This window comes from Acinonyx jubatus, chromosome B3 (assembly GCF_027475565.1).
Source record: "Acinonyx jubatus isolate Ajub_Pintada_27869175 chromosome B3, VMU_Ajub_asm_v1.0, whole genome shotgun sequence".
NCBI lineage: Eukaryota > Metazoa > Chordata > Mammalia > Carnivora > Felidae > Acinonyx > Acinonyx jubatus.
Window position 1 is genome coordinate 97,707,510 of NC_069386.1, and position 22,123 is coordinate 97,729,632.

General features: G+C 39.4%; 1 long non-coding RNA gene across 1 annotated transcript in view; it reads right to left on the reverse strand.

The window, feature by feature from the left end:
- Nucleotides 1-13,034: 13,034 nt before the first annotated feature.
- The window catches only part of LOC128316032 (uncharacterized), a 28,920-nt gene continuing 19,831 nt past the window's right edge, over nucleotides 13,035-22,123 (reverse strand). The window contains exon 3 of the long non-coding RNA XR_008299406.1: nucleotides 13,035-13,159. This is a non-coding gene — a long non-coding RNA (uncharacterized LOC128316032). The remainder of the gene's footprint in view (nucleotides 13,160-22,123) is intronic.

Consider the following 22,123-nt stretch of genomic DNA (forward strand, 5'->3'; position numbering starts at 1 on the left):
CACTTCTGTGTGATTTCCCACTTTCCCTTCTCACTGACATCCAATTACTTGACAAATGGAACAGACCATAATTTCACAGAGATCAAGATTCTACCTATTTTATTCACTGATATATTTCCTGTCCCTGGCGCAATACCTGACACGTGGCAAAGGTTCTATTGAGTGAATCAAGTTCTATAGACTTATTGTCTTGTCTCCTAGTCTCTTTAGTCTTTACCTCCTTCTGTTCCTGCCATCCTCCAAGTACAGGCTCTTACTACCTTTCCTTGTCAGTAAATAACACTCCTCTGTCCTGACCCCAGTCCCCATCTCCTGGTCTATCAGATCAACTGCTGCTAAGAAAGCTTTTTAAAATACCTGAATATGCCTATTCCTTACTCAAAAGCTCCCCTTAACCTAGCATTCAACATGAGTGTTTGATATTATTCTTACATCTGCTTCCAATAATAACTATGTGGTGTGAGAGAAAAGAAGTGGGAGCTGCGGCCAGACCATGGGAGCTGCGAGGAAAGATGCCGACGGGTACTAATCACAGGGTCAGGATGGGGACAAACAGCTATGTACCTTTCTGTGGAAACGGAAGGAAGTTATGTAGGTGACGGCAGGTTAAAGTGGTAAAGCGCCATAGACAGGTATGGTTAAGTGCTACAGACAGGTATGTTTTCTCGGTAATAGATGTTCAGGAAGATAACCCTGAGTCATCGAAAAAAATTGCAAATTATTTCAACATGTCAGAGAAACGGATGTATCCTTTCAGAAAGATTTCTATCCTCGGTTTTCATTCATCATCTTGCTAGCTCCTAACAACGCTTGCCTTTGCAGAGTTTGTGGTTTACAGTGCATGATTTCACATGCACTATCTCACAGAGCTCATTTTAACATCCTGAAGAGATAAGCATTAATACCCTTGGGGACACCCAGACTCGGAGAGGTTGGGTGACATGGCCAAAGTCACCCAGCTAGGAAGTGACAGTACATGCCTAATGTAATTTATACTGTGGAATTTGTTTGTGGGCACATTCTTGATCTCTGTGTTATCTGGAATTAAAACCCTAGGCTTCAGAAGCCAAGTCTGGCGGCTTAGTCACTCCACCACAGCCGTCCCTTTCCCCAACACCATCCATGGCTCCGTGTTCTAGAGTGTATCATTCCCTCAAGACTATATGTAGCAGCGGCAACAGAAGTGGTGTTAGTAATTGACCTCCAATGTTTCACAATGCAGGCAAACATGAATTATTTTACTTAATCCTCAGAGCAGCTCTTTGAGGAGAATTTTATTATCACTTTTTACACCTGATGAACAGAGGCCCAAAGAAAGAAAGCTGGCTAGGGGTGCCTGGGTGGCTCAGTTGGTTAAGCGACTGACTTCGGCTCAGGTCATGATCTCACGGTCCGTGAGCTCGGTGAGTTCGAGCCCCGCATCTAGTTCTACGCTGACAGCTCAGAGACTGGAGCCTGCTTTGGATTCTGTGTCTCCCTCTCTCTCTCTGCCCCTCCCCTGCTCATACTCTGTCTCTCTCTCAAAAATGAATAAATGTTAAAAAATTTAAAAAAAAAAAAAAGAAATCTGGCTAAGGATACACAGCTACCAAGTGCTAAGACTAACATTTGAAGCTGGGCAGGGGGACTCAGAAACCTGAGTATCTAACATTTGCTATGACATGTGCCCTTAGAACTTTAGGAAAATCTCCAATCTTTCCAGATTGTCCTCGTTTGATAGTGTCATTTGTGTCCACTGCCACTTCTTTACTTTGTATTCTACATATTGAATGAGTGGTGAACTGACACACAGGTGAGTTAATCATTCAGAAAGAATCCCAGTCATCATTATATATCCTTGAGCTCCGTTACTGATTTGATCTCATTTTTTTCCCCTTAGTTCATAAGCTCATGGCCTTTAGAACTGAGGGCCCCAGGAAATCCCATCATCTAATCTCCTTGTTTTAGTGTGACAAAACTCTGACTCAGAAAGTTACAGTCACACATCACAGCACCAGTAGGAACAATCGAGCCTAGTTCCCACGCTAGCAATCATTGAGCCAAAGCTCCAGCCCTTGCTGCTCAGATATAAACAGACATGCCAGATATAAACAGAGATGATGAGAAGAAGCATCCTCCGTCAGATCAGTTTCAAGCACTGGTGACACTTTCTTTCCTGAGCTTTCTGGCTGTTACCCTTCCAAAGACAAGGTACCTAGGAAGGGCTTAACAGACCCAGTAATTTGATGATTTGGGTTGAAAAGATCCCCTTTTAGCACCTACTTGAAGCAGCTGGCAGCCATAGTAAACGGAATAACAGATGCAATCAAATAGACAGCAAGCTAGTTTCCCACCGTTATTTTCTGGCAGGGGCAGGGGGAGGCATTCTATTAAATGAAAGGAAATAAAATGATAGGCCTTTGGGGGAGGGCACTTTCTTCAGTTTAGAGTCTTAGGTATATGCTGTTATGCGAAGTGGTCACTTCACTAAGAACATCTGGTGCATCATTACCAAATTCAGGGTGGCACTTTAAAGACTTATTTATATGAGGAGCACCTGGGTGGCTCTGTCGGTTAAGCGTCCAACTTCAGCTTAGGTCATGATCTCACGGTTCGTGGGTTCAAGCCTTGCATCAGGCTCTGCTGACGGCTCAGAGCCTGAAGCCTGCTTCAGATTCTCTGTCTCCCTCTCTCTGCCCTTCTCCTGCTCACATTCTGTCTCTCTCTGTCTCTCAAAAATAAACATTAAAAATTAAAATAAAGAAAAATAAAAACTTATTTATATGGAACAATCTGTTTCAGTCTCTTCCATTAACAAACCCAATTTGTCAAGGCTGACTCATTAATAAGCCATGCTCAAAGGGTAGGCTTCCCTTCTAGGCTGAGCTGGAAAATGGAGGTGACCGAGGAGAGCTCAGGCTTCCGGCCTTAGGCCAGCAGATTTTATTGTGTTGTTATTTTCTCCTTTTCCTTTTTTTACCTCTTAAAACTTTTTTTAAATTTATTTTATTTTATTATTTTATTTTATTTATTATTTATTTTATTTTATTAAGCTTGTAAGATGCACAAACTTAAAGGAAAAATATACTCAGAAACAGTGCTTTTATTTGGCCATATACCATGCTAACTGCTAAAGAGATTATTCTCATGCATTGCATTTTACATTTTCAAGTCCACGCAGATATATGCAGTCAGGGTCCACAAAACTGTTAGAGGAGAGAGAACCTTGCTTCCTCTGGCACTTAAGGGCCTTCTTTACTCATGGTCTGAATAAAAGGAAGAATGAGCATAGGAATTTGAGACAAACATGAACAAACAATTTTTTGCATCTAATTGATGGGTGGGCAAGGCAACCTTCCAGTGTGAAGGGGATTAAAGCCTTAATGGACAGCATTCACAACCTGTATAGTCTGCTCCTGAATAACTGTTGACCCATACTTCATACAGTTCGCACTTATACAGAGAGTTTGCAGGCTATGGCTCTGAACTCGCAATCTCTCCTTAGGTAGCAAGAATATCAGTTAACTTACAATTGGCAACTACCTTTGTCAATTTAAAAGCAGGTTCTCTTGGGGCGCCTGGGTGGCTCAGTCTGTTCAGAGTCTTGATTTCGGCTCAGGTCATGATCCCAGAGTTGTGGGGTTGAGCTCCACGTATTGTCTTTTTCTCTCTGCCCCTCTCCCTGGCTTGTGCACTCTCTCTCCCCCCGCCTCTCTCTCTCTCTCTCTTTTTTAAAGCAGTTTCTCTTAACCCAGAAAATTTATAAGATTAATCAATACTTGTCAACTTTTTAAAATAAAACATCAATTAGATCTTTTTTCAATAGGATTTTTAAAGTATTTTTTTAAATTTACATACAATAAAATTCATTTTTTTTGGTGTATAGTTTATGAGTTTTGCAAATGCTTAGGGTTGTATAACCACCACTGCAATCAAGATACAGAACAACGCCATCACCCTAAAGCACTGCCCGGTGATTCCACTTTCCTCACCCCACCCCTAATCCCTGGATAGCAATTTATAGTTGTGCCTTTTCCAGAATGTCACATAAGTGGAATCATACAGCTATTCTTTCACTCAGCGTAATGCATTTGAGATTCATCTATGTTGTCACATGTCTTAATGTCTTGTTTCTTTTCACTGCTTTCTAGTAGTTCATTTTATTGACACACCAGTTTGTTTATCCATTCACCAGTTGAAAGACACTAAGCTGTCTTCAGATATTGATGATTATGAATAAGACAGCTACAAACATTCCTGTGCAGGTGTTTGCGTTAAAATAACTTTTATTTCTCTTGCCCAAGGAGTGCAATTGCTGAGTCATATGCTAACTGTATGTTAAACTTTATAAGAAATTGCCAAACTGGGGGGGGCCTGGGTGGCTCAGTTGGTTGTGCATCTGACTCTTGATTTCAGTTTAGGTCATGATCTCAGGATGGTGAGACTGAGCCCTGCATTAGGCTTTGCACTCAGTGTAGAGCCTGCTTAAGATTCTCTTTCTCTCTCTCTCACTCTCTCTCCCTCTGCCCTTCTCCCCTTATACATACGCTCCCTATTTCTTAAAAACATTGTCAAACTGTCTCCCAGAATGGTTGTAACATTTTACATTCCCACCAGTAATGTATCAATGATCTGGTTTTTTTCCTGCATGCTCTCCAGCATTTGATTTTGCCATTATTTCTCACTTTAACCATTATGATATGTAGAGTGGCAGTTCATTGTGGTTTAATTTATATTTCTTTAATTATTAATGATGTTGAGCTTTTCATATGCTTACTTACCAACTGTATATACAGATTTTTAAAAATATTCTTCATCTGATTTCAAATATGATACACGCTTGTTATTAAAAAATTAAAATGTTACAGAAATATGTTATATTGAATACCAAAGTTTCCTTCAATAATTTTACTTTCTAGTTATAGCTACTGTTGACAGCTTAGCATAGTTCCTCCATAGAGTTCCCATGTATATGCTATGCTATGTATATAGTATAGTTTCATACAAGTGCAAAAACAGTGGCATTTTACATATATGGTGTGAAAACTTGCTTTTATCCTTTAATAATAATCTTGGAGAGCCTTCCACATCATGGTAATCAATTATGTGCTTTATTCAATCATCTAATATATTCTCTTTCCTAATAACACAAAAACATTCTGGTTTTTTATGTAAAAAAATCACATTTTGACAATTCCATGTGCTTCCAAATGTAGTAGCAATTTTATTTCTAGTATATTTGAATAAATTTTAAAGTTGTACCAATTTCCTGATGAAATTACAGACTGCACATTTCCCAGCTTTGAATTGAGAATTATGCTGCAACAATAAGGACTGTTTTAGAAAGATGTGACCAGTTGAATCATGTGGAAATATGAGAAAGTCTAGTCAATTTCACGTTTATGTCTTAGGAAACTTGGTATATGAGTAGCTGCTGTATCATAAAGAACAGCAAGACTACAACAAAATTTATTACCCCTGCTTACCAGGGGTTTCCATAATAAACAAACTGGTTCTGGTATGTACTTTTAATTATTTCATTTCAAGGCAATTCCCTTATGCATCAATCACTCCCACTAACTCATAATATTCTCATGGGGGTTAAATTACTATCAGTATCCTTTCATTGATGATCTCATAGAGAACAGATATGGTGGCAAGGGAATGCAAATGATTTATTTCTTGTGACTTAACCTTAGACTCCTATGCTTGCTTAAATTGAGAGAGATAAAGGGAAAATGCTGACAATATGGTCATTCTTAAGGAGAAGATTCTTTTGGTCTTTTTAACAACAGATAGCCATTATTTAATCCTAGACATTAGAAGTAGGAAAGAAAAAGGAAATATCAGAGACCTTAGCAGGTATTTCCTCCCTCCATCTCTCCCTCCCTCTCTCTCTCTCTCTCTCTCTCTCTCTCCCCTAAGAGTATTTAATCTTTTGGTTTTTTAAGCAAATCTCTTGCAGCTGCTTAGTTCTCTGTTCGTGCCAAGGACCCTTTGTTTATACTAACTACACCCAAAGAATTCTTACACAAGTTGTACTATTTAAGCTCTTTTGCAAGGCTCAGACTTTATCACATCCATGGGGGAACAGAGCTATACTTTTCTTTCTCAACATTCCTTCTGGTCAAAAGAGAATGTAGAGGATTTAATTCCTTAAGCATCAAGTCTTAATACTGCTGGTAATTTGCACGTTATCAATGTATGAGAAAACTTTCATAAGCCTGTGGCTAGATACACCTACCAATTTCCATATAAAGTGAATTTAGAGAGATAGCCCTAAAAAGGGACTAGAACAACAGTTTAGGCCATCTGGATTCAGGGGTTTTCTATCCTAGCCTTAAAATCAGCAAGAACCAACAGGTCTAAGAAACAGAATAAAACTGGACCAAGTTCTCCTAGAGAACACTGATTCTAGATATTCATCCGTAAATTCATACCTTTTTAGTTCTATTAAAATAATTTTTTGGACATATTTTTGAAAGTTCTTTAAGATTACGAAATAATGTGTCACTTTTTATCATCAACCCCAAATTACACAATAATTGATATATTTCTCAATTTTTAACATTTTCCCTGAGAGCTGAAAAGCTATGAACGAAAAGAAGTTCCTTTTATTCAGCTGTGTCTGTTCAACACCAAAACTTAATATTAAATAAACATTTGGATGATTAACACCATTCATTTAAATTGTCTCAGTTGATGTCCATTCAACCAATTTAGAGATGAAATTGTCAAAGCTAGGAAAGGTCAAGGGATATGTCCAAGATCATCCATCTACCTATCCACTGGCTACAGAATTCAATCCAGACCCTTCAATTCCTCCACATTCTTTCCATTGTACCACAGCTGCTTTTCCCAAATTATCCAGACTTTTAAAATTGAGAACACAATCATTCTGATATTTACTATCATCCAGATACAAGTGACTCATAGATTTTATTTTTTATTTTTTGGCATGATAGAGAAAAACTTCATTTATGTCCAATCTTACTTGGCTAATAATACATCTCTCCCACCTTTATTTATTTTCCAGTTCTTCCTGAAAAATTCATCATCTACAGGAGTCACAGACTCACATCTAGCCTTAGTCTATCTATACTCACTTGTGAGCTGTGTGAGCTTCACCGAATTACTTAAACTCTCTGAGCCTCTGGTTCCCCATTTTGTGAGATAAGGACAACAGCAGTGTCCTCAAAATGGCATAGAGAAAATAAGGTAAGAAAATGCATGGGGGTGGGGGGGGTGGGGAGAAAATGCATGGGAAGCCTTTATGGCAGTGCTTGGCCAGGTCAAGTACCCAAGAGAAGTGCTCCAAGAAGGCATCTTAAAAGAGTAAGTGTGTGGGAATATGAGGAGTAGGAAGACTGTGGACCTTGCCACTAAATGGTGAGTGAGTGACGCAGGTTTGCTCCAGGCTCCAAAATGTATTTGATGACAACATAACCTACAAGGTAAGTTGTGGTGTGCTAGAGGCAGATGATAGCAGCGACAGTTGATTTTGTGTATTTCTTCCCAACTCTCTGATCAGTGAGATCATGTTTGTGGCTCGAACATTTGGTAGTTGATAGTCTGGTAGCTGGTAGTTGAATGTGTGTTCTAGTGGAAACTGGCAAACACCAAAAAGCAGACCTCCTCTCCCACACCAGAGAGCTGGTTGTTGAACATTGATCAGCAATGATGAATTATAGATCTACTGACAAGAGACCAGACTTTCAGGTCAAATCAATCTAGGTTTGCAGCCAAACCTAAACTTTGACACTCACTAGTGTACTCAAGTTCCTTGAGTCAGGAGTCTCTGATTCCTGATGCTTAAAGTGGACGCAATAGTACTACCTAGTTTAAAGACTATTGAGAAGATTAAGTGAAATAAGGTATATGAGAAACACTTAGAACAGGATCTGGGACCTAACATCAAATAGTTGTTGATAGTGATTGCTATTATTGTTGTGAAAAGTCTAGACTATTTTAAAACTTACCCAAATCCTATACATATTTCACTTCTTTTGCATGATACTTAATAAAGATATGAATGTGATTTTAGAGTGAACTTGTCCGGCTAAGTCAGGAAAGAATTTGTTTCATGGAAAAAATTTCTATTCAAGTTCTTTTATTGTTTCTGTTTCAGAAAATATTTAAACAAATTTGAACATCTAAACAAAGAAAGTTTTAAAGCCAAACATCTAAGTGCTCCTAGTCTCCTCTGAGCATTTTTCAACAATGTTGGGCCCAAAGCCAGAGTATGTTACAACCCTTTTGAACCCACCCCACCCTGCCCCAACAGCAGGCCTCCCCCAGAGAAAAGAATTTGATACAATGCCAATAAGAGAATCTTCCTCTTAGAATATCTTAAAGCTTTCATCCTTTTTGTTTTTCTTAAAAAAAAAAAAAAAAAAAAAACTAAAAAATTTGGGTGTAACAAACTTCAAGATGTCCAAATGCACACAGCCCAGAGAAATAAATATTGAAAATATAAAAATCTTTGGTTCAGAGGCATGTAGATGAAGGACCTGGGCCTGAGGTCCCCCATACCGTGCTGTAGAATAATCCAGACAACCACAGGGCTGGATTCCTGTCCACTCCCAAGCCTTCCTCCCAGTTCCCACATCTTTAAAGGAGTAGCTGGTCACTCTTCTGTCGATGTCCTTTGGGGGAAGCACAATAACTCAAGGCCATCCAATGGGCAGTTGGGTGAAGGGTCATCCAATCATTTTTCACTCTGTTACCAGGGCATGCAGGGGTGGGGCAGGAAAAGAAGAGTGCAGACATGACTTAAGAGTACTGGCAGAGTTCCGGAAGCTACACCCCGTAAACTTGGTGAAGGAAGGATGTGGAAAGGATGGTCCCTTGTAGGTCCTCCAGCGTTCTGGGGAAGTTCTAGCACTTCCTCTTTATTCCACCATCCACCTCCTCCTTTTGCTGGACGGACTGTTGGGAACATGTAATGCATTTGATATACTCTATAGGGGGGTAAAATCAAGATTTTCTATGGACAGCTGTTTCTTTATTCTGAACCACAAGCTTTACCGCCATTTTCCCATTACTGTGAAGCCAGGAAGACAAACAGGAGCTTAGAATTGCACCTTGTTCCACTGACAGGACTCCAAGTGGTGAAATCCTTTCTCTAAAGTTGTACAGCTTACTAATTGTATCTAGAGCACAGATTTTTTTTTAACTTTCCTCCAAGTGCAATTTTCCCAGGCTACACAGTGATAGCAACTTTTCACCACCAAGACCTTAACCTTCAAGTCTCTTTCTCTGAATTGACTTTCAGTATTCTGCTCTTCAGGCTAAACTTGAACCAAAGTCCCACAGGGCAATACCCCTTCTGGTCCATTTGCTTTGAACACCAACCTCCTTCTGGATTCACTTCTCCCCATACAGAGGCTGGACTCAGGGTCTAGCTCATAGCTTTCCTGGCATAATTGGCCTTGTCTGGGTCTCTCCAACCTTCAGCTTTTCCCACCACATTCTAGGCTGCTGGGCCTGGCTGGGTTCAAATGACCTTAGCTAGGTTCTAAGTGCTACTCAAAACACTCTTGCTCATCCTTCCATGTGCTTACTTCCAAATTCACCACTGAGACCAGGCCAAGATTTTCTCCCTGCCCAGGTCTCTTCACCATCCTCTTGCCTGCTCCCATGTCCCTGACATGCCTGGAGAACTGAACCACAGCATATTAAGAGCAAGTAGATCTATCAAAGACTATGTCATTCAATGCTCTCACTCTACAGAGAAGGAATCAAAGATCACAGATGCACAGAAATTAATGAGTACTTCAAAGCACCTGGCCTGTGCCTTACCTTCAGGCAGGCAAAATATTACGTCCATGTTTGAGATGAGGCACTAGAGATCCAAAAACGTAATGTCATTTCTTTGAGGTCACAGAGCCAGCCAGGCAGATTTTAGAGCAATACTCTCTTCCTTTTGATTCCCCGCCTTCCAGATGCTCTCTAACTAGACATCCTCTTCACTTTCAAGTAACTTTTGTACAACTTACAATTAATTTACACTGGTGATCTATTTTTTTTTTTAATTTTTTGAGGAACCCCCACACTGTTTTCCAGAGCGGCTGCACAAGTTTGCATTCCCACCAACAGTGCAAGAGGGTTCCCATTTCTCCACATCCTCTCCAGCTTCTATAGTCTCCTGATTTGTTTATTTTAGCCACTCTGACTGGTGTGAGGTGGTATCTGAGTGTGGTTTTGATTTGTATTTCCCTGATGAGGAGCGACATTGAGCATCTTTTCATGTGCCTGTTGGCCATCTGGATGTCTTCTTTAGAGAAGTGTCTATTCATGTTTTCTGCCCATTTCTTCACTGGATTATTTGTTTTTCAGGTGTGGAGTCTGGTGAGTTCTTTATAGATTTTAGATACTAGCCCTTTGTCCGATATGTCATTTGCAAATATCTTTACCCACTCCGTTGGTTGCCTTTTAGTTTTGTTGACTGTCTCCTTTGCTGTGCAGAAGCTTTTTATCTTCATGAGGTCCCAATAGTTCATTTTTGCTTTTAATTCCCTTGCCTTTGGAGATGTGTCAAGTAAGAAATTGCTGCGGCTGAAATCAGAGAGTTTTTTTCCTGCTTTCTCCTCTAGGGTTTTGGTGGTTTCCTGTCTCACATTCAGGTCCTTTATCCATTTTGAGTTTATTTTTGTGAATGGTGTAAGAAAGTGGTCTAGTTTCATTCTTCTGCATGTTGCTGTCCAGTTCTCCCAGCACCATTTGTTAAAGAGACTGTCTTGTTTCCATTGGATATTCTTTCCTGCTTTGTCAAAGATTAGTTGGCCATATTTTTGTGGGTCCAATTCTGGGTTCTCTATTCTATTCCATTGGTCTATGTGTCTGTTTTTGTGTCAATACCATGCTGTCTTGATGATTACAGCTTTATAGATCTACCCTATGACCCAGCAATAGCACTGCTAGGAATTTACCCAAGGGATACAGGAGTGCTGATGCATAGGGGCACTTGTACCCCAATGTTTATAGTAGCACTCTCAACAATAGCCAAATTATGGAAAGAGCCTAAATGTCCATCAACTGATGAATGGATAAAGAAATTGTGGTTTATATACACAATGGAATACTATGTGGCCATGAGAAAGAATGAAAAATGGCCTTTTGTAGCAACGTGGATGGAACTGAAGAGTGTTATGCTAAGTGAAATAAGTCATACAGAGAAAGAAAGATACCATATGTTTTCACTCTTATGTGGATCCTGAGAAACTTTACAGAAGACCATGGTGGAGGGGAAGGGAAAAAAAAAAAAAGCTAGAGAGGGAGGGAGCCAAACAACAAGAGACTCTTAAAAACTGAGAACAATCTGAGGGTTGATGGGGGTTGGGAGGGAGGGGCGGGTGGGGGGGGGGGAGGGTGGGTGATGGGTATTAAGGAGGGCACCTGTTGGGATGACCACTGGGTGTTTTATGGAATCCAATTTGACAATAAATTTCATATTAAAAAATATAACTAACTAACTAACTAACTAACACTGGTGAGCAAACCAGAAAGGTACACTGCTTAAAATCAGACTTTCTATGGCACTTTACATTTTTCTATGACTTTGGTGGGAAATTAATAATTAATTAGAGGCTAGGAACACTCATTTTTTTGCAGCCCTAACAAAGAAATGTCCTATAATTAAATGCTACTGGAACAGTCACAGGCACACAGAATGTGGATCTGGCCTATATCTCTTCTTGGAGCTCTCTTAAAAAGGAGGCATTCATATATACTGACAGGGAAAACAATTCAAGTTGGTCATACCTAGGGACTTCCTGTTTTGTTTTCATTTTATTTCTAATAAAACATCTCTCCCCAAATTGTTCCCTGAGGATGGTTTTTGTTCTTCCGTGATTCTGTCCAGACAACTGTCCTGGTCAGGCACCTTAATTTCAGTAAGAGGATCATAATCTTACTGTTGACTCTACTGATTGCCAAAGATTTGGATCTGGTTTTAATTAGCAACTCAGAACATCTCGATTCCAAGTTTTGATAAATATTACAACTTTCAATTCTCTGTGGTACAAGACAGATCCAAAGTTCAGCTACAAAAATGGAACTTGACAAAGGCACATAATCCATAATTCTGCTGGAGATTAGAAATTTTGCCCTTGGCTCAAGCAGACTGTCCAGAAAACATGGCTGTACTGTTAGGCTTCCTTTCCTCCCTCAAGTCACTAGTCAGCCACAAGGCTACATTTTGAAATTATATTTTCAATTGAAAAATCTGAAAGAAACAGCCATCTAAATTCTGTATTCTATATAACCCTACTGAAGCAATGGCCCAGAATCTGAGTGGAGTCCTAGTCAAAGAAACATAGTCCAGCAACCAACAACTAATTTTTTTTTAATTTTTTTTCAACGTTTATTTATTTTTTGGGGGACAGAGAGAGACAGAGCATGAACGGGGGAGGGGCAGAGAGAGAGGGAGACACAGAATCGGAAACAGGCTTCAGGCTCTGAGCCATCAGCCCAGAGCCTGACGCGGGGCTTGAACTCACGGACCGTGAGATCGTGACCTGGCTGAAGTCGGACGCTTAACCGACTGCACCACCCAGGCGCCCCCAACCAACAACTAATTTAAAAATAATGCAGACTCAGGGCACCTGGGTGGTGCAGTCAGTTAAGCGTCAGACTTCAGCTTGGGCCATGATCTCCTGGTTCATGAGTTCAAGCCCTGTGTCAGGCTCCGTGCTGGTAGCTCAGAGCCTGGATCCTGCTTCGGATTCTGTATCTCACTCCCTCTCCCCTTCCCCCACACGTGCTCTGTCTCTGTCTCTCTCTCTCAAAACTAAAAACATAAACATTTTTAAAAATAATGCACTCTTGTGTTTCTTAAACACAGCAAAGTTAATACACAGTTCATAGCAATATTTATTAAAATGTCATCTATAAGTTGGTTGACCTTAAAAAAAAAAAGCCAGCACTTTTAGCAGCAAAATAAGTTTATTTGGGAATACCAGAGAACTGCAATTTGGGACAAGCAAACTATGGCAAACCACAGGTAAGACCAGATAACCGGGGAGAGGTTATCCTTTATGGAGGAAAGAAGGAAAGAAAGAAGGAAGTCAGGAGTGACTGCTTCCAAGAGTTCAGGTCACGGCTTTACTCTAGCTGAGTGAAGCAGTTTCTCACTGGCTGGAATGTTGCTGGACATGGAGAAATTCGTCTTCTCCTCCTGCTGGAGTATGAATGGTAGTATGTTAAAGCTCCATTTTTAATCAGGTTTTATCTTCACAAGTTCATTATCATTTTTTAATGGTCATGCATTTTGGGGGGGGGGGGTGGGGAGGGGTAGAGAAAGAGGGAGACAGAGGATCCGAAGCAGGCTCTGCGCTAACAGCACAGAGCCCGATGTGAGGCTCGAACTCATTAATGATGACCTGAGACCGAAGTCAGACACTTAACCAACCTGCGTTACCCAGGCGCCCCACAAGTACATTATCTTGATCGCAATGATAATTTCATGACTGTCTACACATATAAAAACTCATCAAATAGTACACATTAAATATGTACAGTTTATTGTATGTCAGTTACACCTCAATGAAGCTGTAAAAAGTAATAAAACTACTGGAAAAAATGCCATCTGTGATCAACCATCTTACCCTGTAGTTCCCACCAATTCTCTCAACTCCTAAATCTCTAGGGAAATTCCTGACTTGTCCTATCCTGCCCACCCATTATTCTTCACGATCCTACCCCCTTTCCTATCAATTCTTCATCATGAAGCCTCAGAAGAACTGATCTACTAAAGGCAGGACACCACTTAGACAACAAGAGAGAAGGAAGAAAACAGATTAGCTAAAGCCAGACTCCTCCTTGGAAAGTAGTAGAGGCATGAGGAGAGGCTAGGAACACTCGTATTTTTTTTGCAGCCCTCACAAAGCATTTTGTTCTCTTTGTGTTTCTTTCATGCCTCATGGCTTCTTCAAGCCAAAACTCCTCCAAAACTCCTTAAAGAGTTTCTCTCCCAATCTTAATTCACACATATCTTGGCTCCCATCCCTGTCCCTTTCCTCCTAATTAGTCATCAACAAAATCCAAGGGGAAAAAAGTCTGCAAAGGCAGAACTGTCTTTAAACAGTAGAGAAGGAGAAGAAACTTAGTGAGCAAAACCAAAGCAGAGAGAGGGAAAGGCTGGCATTAATTATTTATAATTAATAAATTTCACCACCACCAATCCCTGTAGGGATTAAACAAGAGAGTACATCATCTGTTACATCACTGTGTCCTCTTTCTGTGAACACAGGAAAACATTTACATGTATCAAGAAAAGCTGTGTTCCCACCAAACAGTAGATTTATCTTCATGGATATTGAAAATCCTCCTCTGTACCTACACAGGTCATTCAGAAGTCTACAGCCACGTTTACACTATAATCTTAGTAACATGCAGTGTAGTGTCTTTAGCATGCAAACCTATCTGCTAATATCATATCTGATTGGTATTTTCTATGTCTATTTCTCTATTTACTCTCTATGCAATTTTATAAATGGCTTCAGATCCATTGTGGAATGAGGTGATGTGTTGAATGAATAAATGAATGAATGAATGAATGAATGAATGAATGAATGAATGAAAACACACACAACTTTCCTTCTATCTCCTCCTTTACAAGGTTACACATGCCGTTTCCCTTGCCTTTTACATTTCAGCTCCACTGTATTCTAAACCCATTCCTGTCCTGGGTTCTCTTCTTTCTCTCAGTGACCTAGGGTCTCAGTTAGACATCATCTTCAGCCTCTTCTGTGCTTTCTCTCTCAGGCAGTCACTAAAACCTCTCAGTTCTCACTTCATTTACTGCTGCACATCATTCCCCCTTTCCATTCTCAAGGAAAAATTCTTGTTCAGGTCCTCGTTACCTCATTCCTAGACTATTGCAATATTTTCCTAACTAATCTCCTTGGCTGCAGAACTTCTCCACTCCAAATCATCCTACAGATGCTGGATCATTATTCCTAAATGCATAGAAACTCTCTTGCCTTTCCTAAATGTAAACCACCAATTAATACTTTATAAAAAAATATATGTGAAGATTCTTTTAAATCTAAGCTATCTTTGAGGCTTTCTAGATGGTCTCTAGGTAACTAAAAAGATTTATCCAGTTATCTTATAAAAGATGGTCCCTAGGTAATGAAAAAGATTTATCCCCTCACCCTATTATTATAAAATAATAAGGTATGTTTCATGCTCTTTATATTTTAATTAGCTCTATCAGCTATATAAGTCACTGAAATAATTGTGTCAATGCCTGCTTTCTGAATCCAGATGCCAAAATGAGCCTTTCCTTTATTAGGCAAAAACCAGACTAACTCTCTATTTTGGACATTTTGACCTACACTAACCCTTTCTCACAATTTGTGCATAAAGGACAATGTTATATTTTAAGAGTACTTATTCCAAACTAGGAGTTTATCATAAACCCATTGCTTATGTTTCTCTTGACCCCTCATCTAAGGCTTCTCCACCTCGTTTATCTGCTGGAAGCAACCCAACCATAAGCAGCACTTTAGCCAGTTGATTATCACCTATTAAATTCTTGTGTTGCCTGCTTCCAACACACTAGTTAAATGCTGCTTTGATCTAAACCCAATAACCCTCCCTTCCATTCCTTTTTTTTTTTTTAATTAAAAAATTTTTAAAGAAATCTCTATACCCAACATGGGGCTCGAACTCACAATCGCAAGATCAAGAGTCACATGCTCTATAGACTGAGCCAGCCAGGCACCCTACCCCTACCCCTTTGCCTTCCCCTCCCTTCCCTTCCCTTTTTGAGAGAGAATCCCAAACAGGCTCCACACTCAGCACAGAGCCTGATTCAAAGCTCAGTCACATGACCAGGAGATAAGGACAGATTTCAATCACTTTAAATCAAGAGTCAGACACTTAAAGAACTGAGTCACCCAGGCACATCACCCCATTCCCTTTCGAACATAAGCAAATCTCATGACATCACACTTTCTGTTCTGATTTGATGTTTAACCCTCATGACAATGATACATTTGGTGATTGCTCACATCTTAAAAATAATCAGTGTAGGGCCCCTGAGTGGCTTAGTTGGTTAAGCATCTGACTTCAGCTCAGGTCCTGATCTCAAGGTTTGTGAATTTAAGCCTCGCATCGGGCTCTGTGCTGACAACTCAGAGCCTGGAGTCTGCTTCAGATTCTGCGTCTCCCTCTCTCTCTGCCCCTCTCCTGCTCACACTCTGTCATTCTCTCTCAAGAAATAAATAAACATTAAAAAAAATTTTTTAAAGAAAAAAAGAACAATCAATGTACACTTTGTTGTATGAGTATACAACACTTTGTGTTGTATGAGCAATAGATTCTAGCTATTCTGTTACCAATAGCTCATTCTTCTCAGACAGCTCTAACATGAGTATGCCACACTTAAGACAGGTCTAAGTTGATGTTTTTCATGATTTTGATATGTTATTTTTAAGAAGGAGGGGTTTCTAACCTCTTTGGAAACTTCAATCAAACATTAAAAAAATAAATTCATATCTACTTATTGGAAACGATTTAATATCTAAAGGAAATTAATTTTAAAGTTAAAATATTTGAGGGAATATTTAGAGAAATATGTCACTGACATACCACTCCTAAAACTCTAAGAACATAAAATGAGCTAATGGTATTTGACAATAAAAACTGTTCCAATTTTCCATTTTCATGGAATCTGTCAGAATCCCCATAAATTTGCAATGTATAAAATTGTTGCATAAAGCCTTGTGAGATTCAGCTTGACTATTTCCCTGGCAGATTGCATTTGGCCTTGTCAGATATGATCAGGTAGATATGTGATCACAGGTCCAACAGATGTGAGCTGCCATTCCAAAAGGTACATAGTTGCATTTATCACTACATGATATAGATTTAGGAGATCAAATATATTCAAACAGACCCCAATGAAAGTCAGCCTTGAAACTACACTGGGTTCAAGCCACACACTGGGCATAAAGCTTACTTGAGAAAAAAATGCAGTGCAATACATTTTGAGGTGCTTGACTGGCTCAGTCTGTAGAGCACTAGACTCTTGATCTCTGGGTTGTGAGGTCAAGGCCCACATTGGGTGTGGAGCCTGCTTTAAAAAAAAAATAAAAAAAATACACTGAAAAGGGCTATTTCAGGTACTCTTAACCACAAATATTGTTCTCAAGTTCCAAGACATATATTGTAGACACATGTGGGCCAGCAAACATACTTACGATCTGTATCCTATAGTCTAGACCACTGTGTATCTGCCCAAGACTCACTAAAAGTCCTCCAGAAGCAAGACAACTTCTGGAAGCCATCAGCTTACCTCCCAATCCTCTATGGATGAAAAAGTTGACACCAAGTATAGATAGTTTCCTCTCAACACTTTGGATGAACATCCATGATTGGGTCAAAGGACTTATCAATCAACTTAAGACTTATTGTTTGTCTCTCCTTTATTTCTTTCCTTTTGTGTTGATCTGTTTTGCTCTCTTCTCAACTACTTTCTTTCCCGTAAAGTTCTCTAAACTAAATTTGCCTTTCACAAAGAATTGCAGTGACCACCCAGTTTTCTAAATATTAAATTAATCTATAGCTTCAAAATTCACTAAAATATATATATTTTTAACTTTGATACATCTCTATATTTCAGTGGGATTCTAGACCCCAGCCAATTAGCTGCTGTTACAGATATTTTTCAGAACTTCAAAGGGATGCAAGGACATCAGAAAATAAGGAGACATGTGACTAATTAGGCAAATTGGTCCAAATTATTTTTCCATAAAACTATGCAGGAATAACTGCATGATTTCCTCTTAATTCTCCCAGGGATTTTGTTCTCTACAATTAGACCAGTTAAGATCAGACTGTTATTAGTACCTATTCTCATTAAACAGCACCTCAATGGATATCCTTGAGTCTATTCTTTTAAATGTTTATTGTTTATTTTGAGAGAGAGTAAGTTTGACCATATGCTAGTAGGGGAGGGGGAGTGGCAAAAAGAGAGGGAGAGAGAGAATCCCAAGCAGGCTCCACACTGTCAACACAGAGCCTGATGCAGGGCTTGAACCCATAAACCATGAGATCATGACCTAAGATGAAACCAAGAGTCAGATGTTTAAACAACTGAGCCACCCAGGTGCCCCACCTGGAGTCTATTTTTGAATAATGAAACAGCCTTCTTGTCTTTAACATACTAAAACGTAATCTATTTTCTCAACATGGTAATATGGCCTTTCCAAGCATTTAAACTCATTCAACCATTTACTTACATTTTGAGAGCTTTACAAGATAACTTGCCAAGAGTTATCCAATACAGATTTTGTTGGCTTATACAAGGATTCCTGAACTATAATGTAAGATTCATAATTTATGTCTGATAACGGCCCCCAAAATAAAATAAGAAAACTCAATCTTGAGTTGCTTAAGAGGCTAATATAAATTTATTGGTTAAAATAGTCCTAAATAATAAAATTGCCCTAGTCTATTTCCTAGTCAGCCCAGATAAAGTCTCATAATATTTAATGCATTTTTCTATAACTGGGTAAATACATCAAAAAAGACAAAATAATCAGTAAAGGGGATAATAGTCACCCGGTTAATTAAAACTTATCAAACCAATCCTGTGAGACTTACTTTTCTGATTAGGCTTAGACTGACTAAAAACTGAATGCAAAACAGATTCCAATTTTTTTTCATATTTGTAATTATCCTCATACATGTTTACCTTGTTCCACTCTTAACTGTTGACACTGCCCCAGAAAGACACACAGGCCCTTGAGAAAACGGATTCTTTAGGAGTTTGCTTTGAGAAAATTGTGTTCTTGCTTGTTTACTATCTTTCTCTTCCATTAGAAACATAAGTTCCATGGGGCGCCTGGGTTGCTCAGTTGGTTAAGCATCTGACTTCGGCTCAGGTCATGATCTCATGGTTTGTGGGTTCAAGCCCTGCGTCGGGCTCTGTGCTGACAGCTCAGAGCCTGAAGCCTGCTTCAGATTCTGTGTCTCCCTCTCTCTCGGCCCCTCCCCGACTAGTTCTCTCTTTCCCTCTTTCTCTCTCTCAAAAATAAACATTAAAAATTTTTAAAAAGAAAAAGAAACAGAAGTTCCAGGAGAAGAGGGTTTGTCTTTGTCTTATTCACCACTATGCCCTCAGTGCCTAGGTGTAATAGTGCCTGGCATGCAACAGATGGTCAAAAAGAATTTGCTGAATAAATAGGTTTCCCTCTTCTGCACGGATGGAGGACGAAACAGAAGTATTCTCCACACTGGGAAGAACAGCCCAGCTGCATCTTCGTAGTGACCATGTATAGTCTGCCATTGGTCAGGCAGAGCAAGCAGTGTTCCACTCTCAGCAGCACCTGTCAGAACCAGGAGCTCAGGACCTTGGCTTTGTCACCCACTGTAACTTCAATAACCAAGACTGGGTCTTGGACACAAGAGTGCATCTCTGGAAATCCCAAGATTTATTTGGGGAGAAAGACATCGGAAGACATTGGCCCTCTGGTAATCAACTGCCATCATGCTGTGGATATGCATGTTAATGGAATCATAGTTGTGTTTACCAGCTTTAGACACTGGGATTCCACTTCTATTTCCCATTTTGAATATGTATAATCAGCCTCCTTGACTCAATTATAAATTTCTCAAAGGCAGGCATTTAATATGAATGAGGAGTTTTATTGATTGATGAGGGAATGAGAATAGCCCTTGCAGGTTTAAATCAAGAGAAAGAGAGAACAATTAAAAGCAGGTCAAGACCTATCTTATCCTATGCTCTTCTCATAAGAGCTCAGAAAATATTTTTTTCTTTTTTAAGAGAGAAAGAGCACAAATGGGGAAGAGGGGTGCAGGGAGAGAGGCAGAGAATCCCAAACAGGATCCATTCAGCATGGAGCCTGATGCAAGGCTCAATCTCACAATCATGAGATGACCTGAGCTGAAACTGAGTCAGACACTTAACCCAGGTGCCCCCAAAATAATTTTAAAACCATATGATATAGGAAGATGCAGCAGCCTGAGGTAATATAATTCAACATCCAATGTGATCTGGTGGTGGTATCTGCTCATTATCTTTCAGAATAGCCAAAGACAAGCTTCTTTTTCCTGCTTGTTATTCAGAGACAGTAGCCTAAAAAGAACTTGACAAGAGTAATGGATCAAACTTGATTTAGCTGCTGACTTCTTGTGTGATCCTAATTCCAATATTTAACTTCTTTCCAACTGTATTTCCTCTTCTGCCAAACAAGGATATTTGGCTGTGTCACACAGAGTTGTTATAAAAGATCATAATATAGAAAGGCATTTAGAATGTAAACTATTCTATATTAAAATGTTCTAGCATCCCTTCAGTCATTGAATACATTCTAAGCAGTATTATGTTGTGGGCCATTTGCTATCACTGAAAAAAACAGATGGTCCTGTATGTTACAAATTTATACAGATGACAAGGTCATTGTTTTGCAAAAATACATTGAAAGCAAAGAATCCTCTGCATAAAGTATTACTAAGAGGGAAGCCATTATTTCAGCCCAGAAAGACTCAGCTACAATTTCCGTAGGATTTCCAAAAGTGGAAGAGAAATCAGCATACTGGGATTATTGAAAGCTACATCTGGCTCAGGCAAGCAGCTTACCTGTTTGCTTTTATTTTGACTCCTGGCTCAGAGCAGACAGTATTCTTGCCACCGATGCCTACAGACCGATATTACTCAGTTACTGTCAGCATCTCGCTGATGCAGAAACATCATTAGGGAAGCATTTCTACAGAGTTGGTTAAAAATGTAATGGATTGGGGTGCCTGTCTGGTTCAGTAAAAAGTGCACGTGACTCTAGATCTCAGGGTCATGAGTTCGAGTCCCACACTGAGTGTAGAAATTACATACACACATACTTACATAAATATTTTGAAAACTGAATGGATTAATCAATGAATGTCAGAAAATTTTTGTAAATAAGACATATGCACAGGACATAAGATATAAAGATTCGAAAAAGTTTGGAATTCCAAAAAGTTTCAAGTATTTCCTGTTTTTCTTATTATCATCAAGCAGTACAGTTTGGTGTTTGGTAAATACAAGTCTAATTAAGAAAAAGACACAATTTGGGACTGCTGGGTGGCTCAGCTGGTTGAGAGGCTGACTTTGGCTCAGGTCATGATCTTGAGGTTTGTGGGTTCAAGCCCTGCACTGGGCTCTGTGCTGAGAGCTCAGAGCCTGGATCCTGCTTAGGATTCTGTGTCTCTCTCTCCCTCATGCTCTGTCTCTCAAAAAATGAACATTAAAAAAAAAAAAAAGACACAATTTTATTTTCTGGTTAGAGAAGCACAGGGAAGCCATGAGGCATAATTTGAGAATTGGAGAATAAGGAGTGTCAGGCAGATGTTAAATAGTAAAACACTTAGGTTTTCTGTTTTGTCTTAAAAGATTTTGCAGATGAATATTCTGTTTTCACCTCACATAGTCTAAGGTTTGAGCTCTTTTAAATCAGCAGACAGTGTCTCTGCCTACGAGTTCTTCTTCGTTGCTGCAAGTTGAGCAAATATTCCGTCCCCTCTTAAGAAAATGAAAAACAATTATGTAGCATTATTTTCTTGACTACTGTTAAAATATACAATGCAACTGTATATCTATATATCAATATGTTAAAACTACACAGCACCTGCTTGAGAATGTCCTCTAAGTGGGTGCATTTTCGGATGAGGAGATGCCATGGTATGAGAAAAAGGTGCTCCTCTTACTGATGAATTCTGCCTGAGCCAGAGCAGTTGGGCAAGCTCCCATTGGCTTCCTCGGCTGCAACGCTTTTTGCAGTGCACAAACCTTACAACTGTATAGAATAATTCATCAGTACTCAAAGATAATCATTATCACAGGTTGGCTTCCTGGAAACAACACTGTCCCACATCTGTCTGTGTTTTAGAATTTACAAAGCCCTTTTAATATTATCTTAATTTCTTCAAGAATCACTAAAGGAGATATTACTTCTATTACTTAGATAAAGAAGCTTAGATAGGTTAAAGTACATGACTAGTAAGTGACAAGACTGGGCATTACAGAACAAGCCTTTTATTTCACAATGTCCTTGCTCTAACAGCACCAGATCTGTTCCTTCTTTATTCTTGTTTAAACACATCAGATTTTTTGACCATTTTTGATACATCTGTT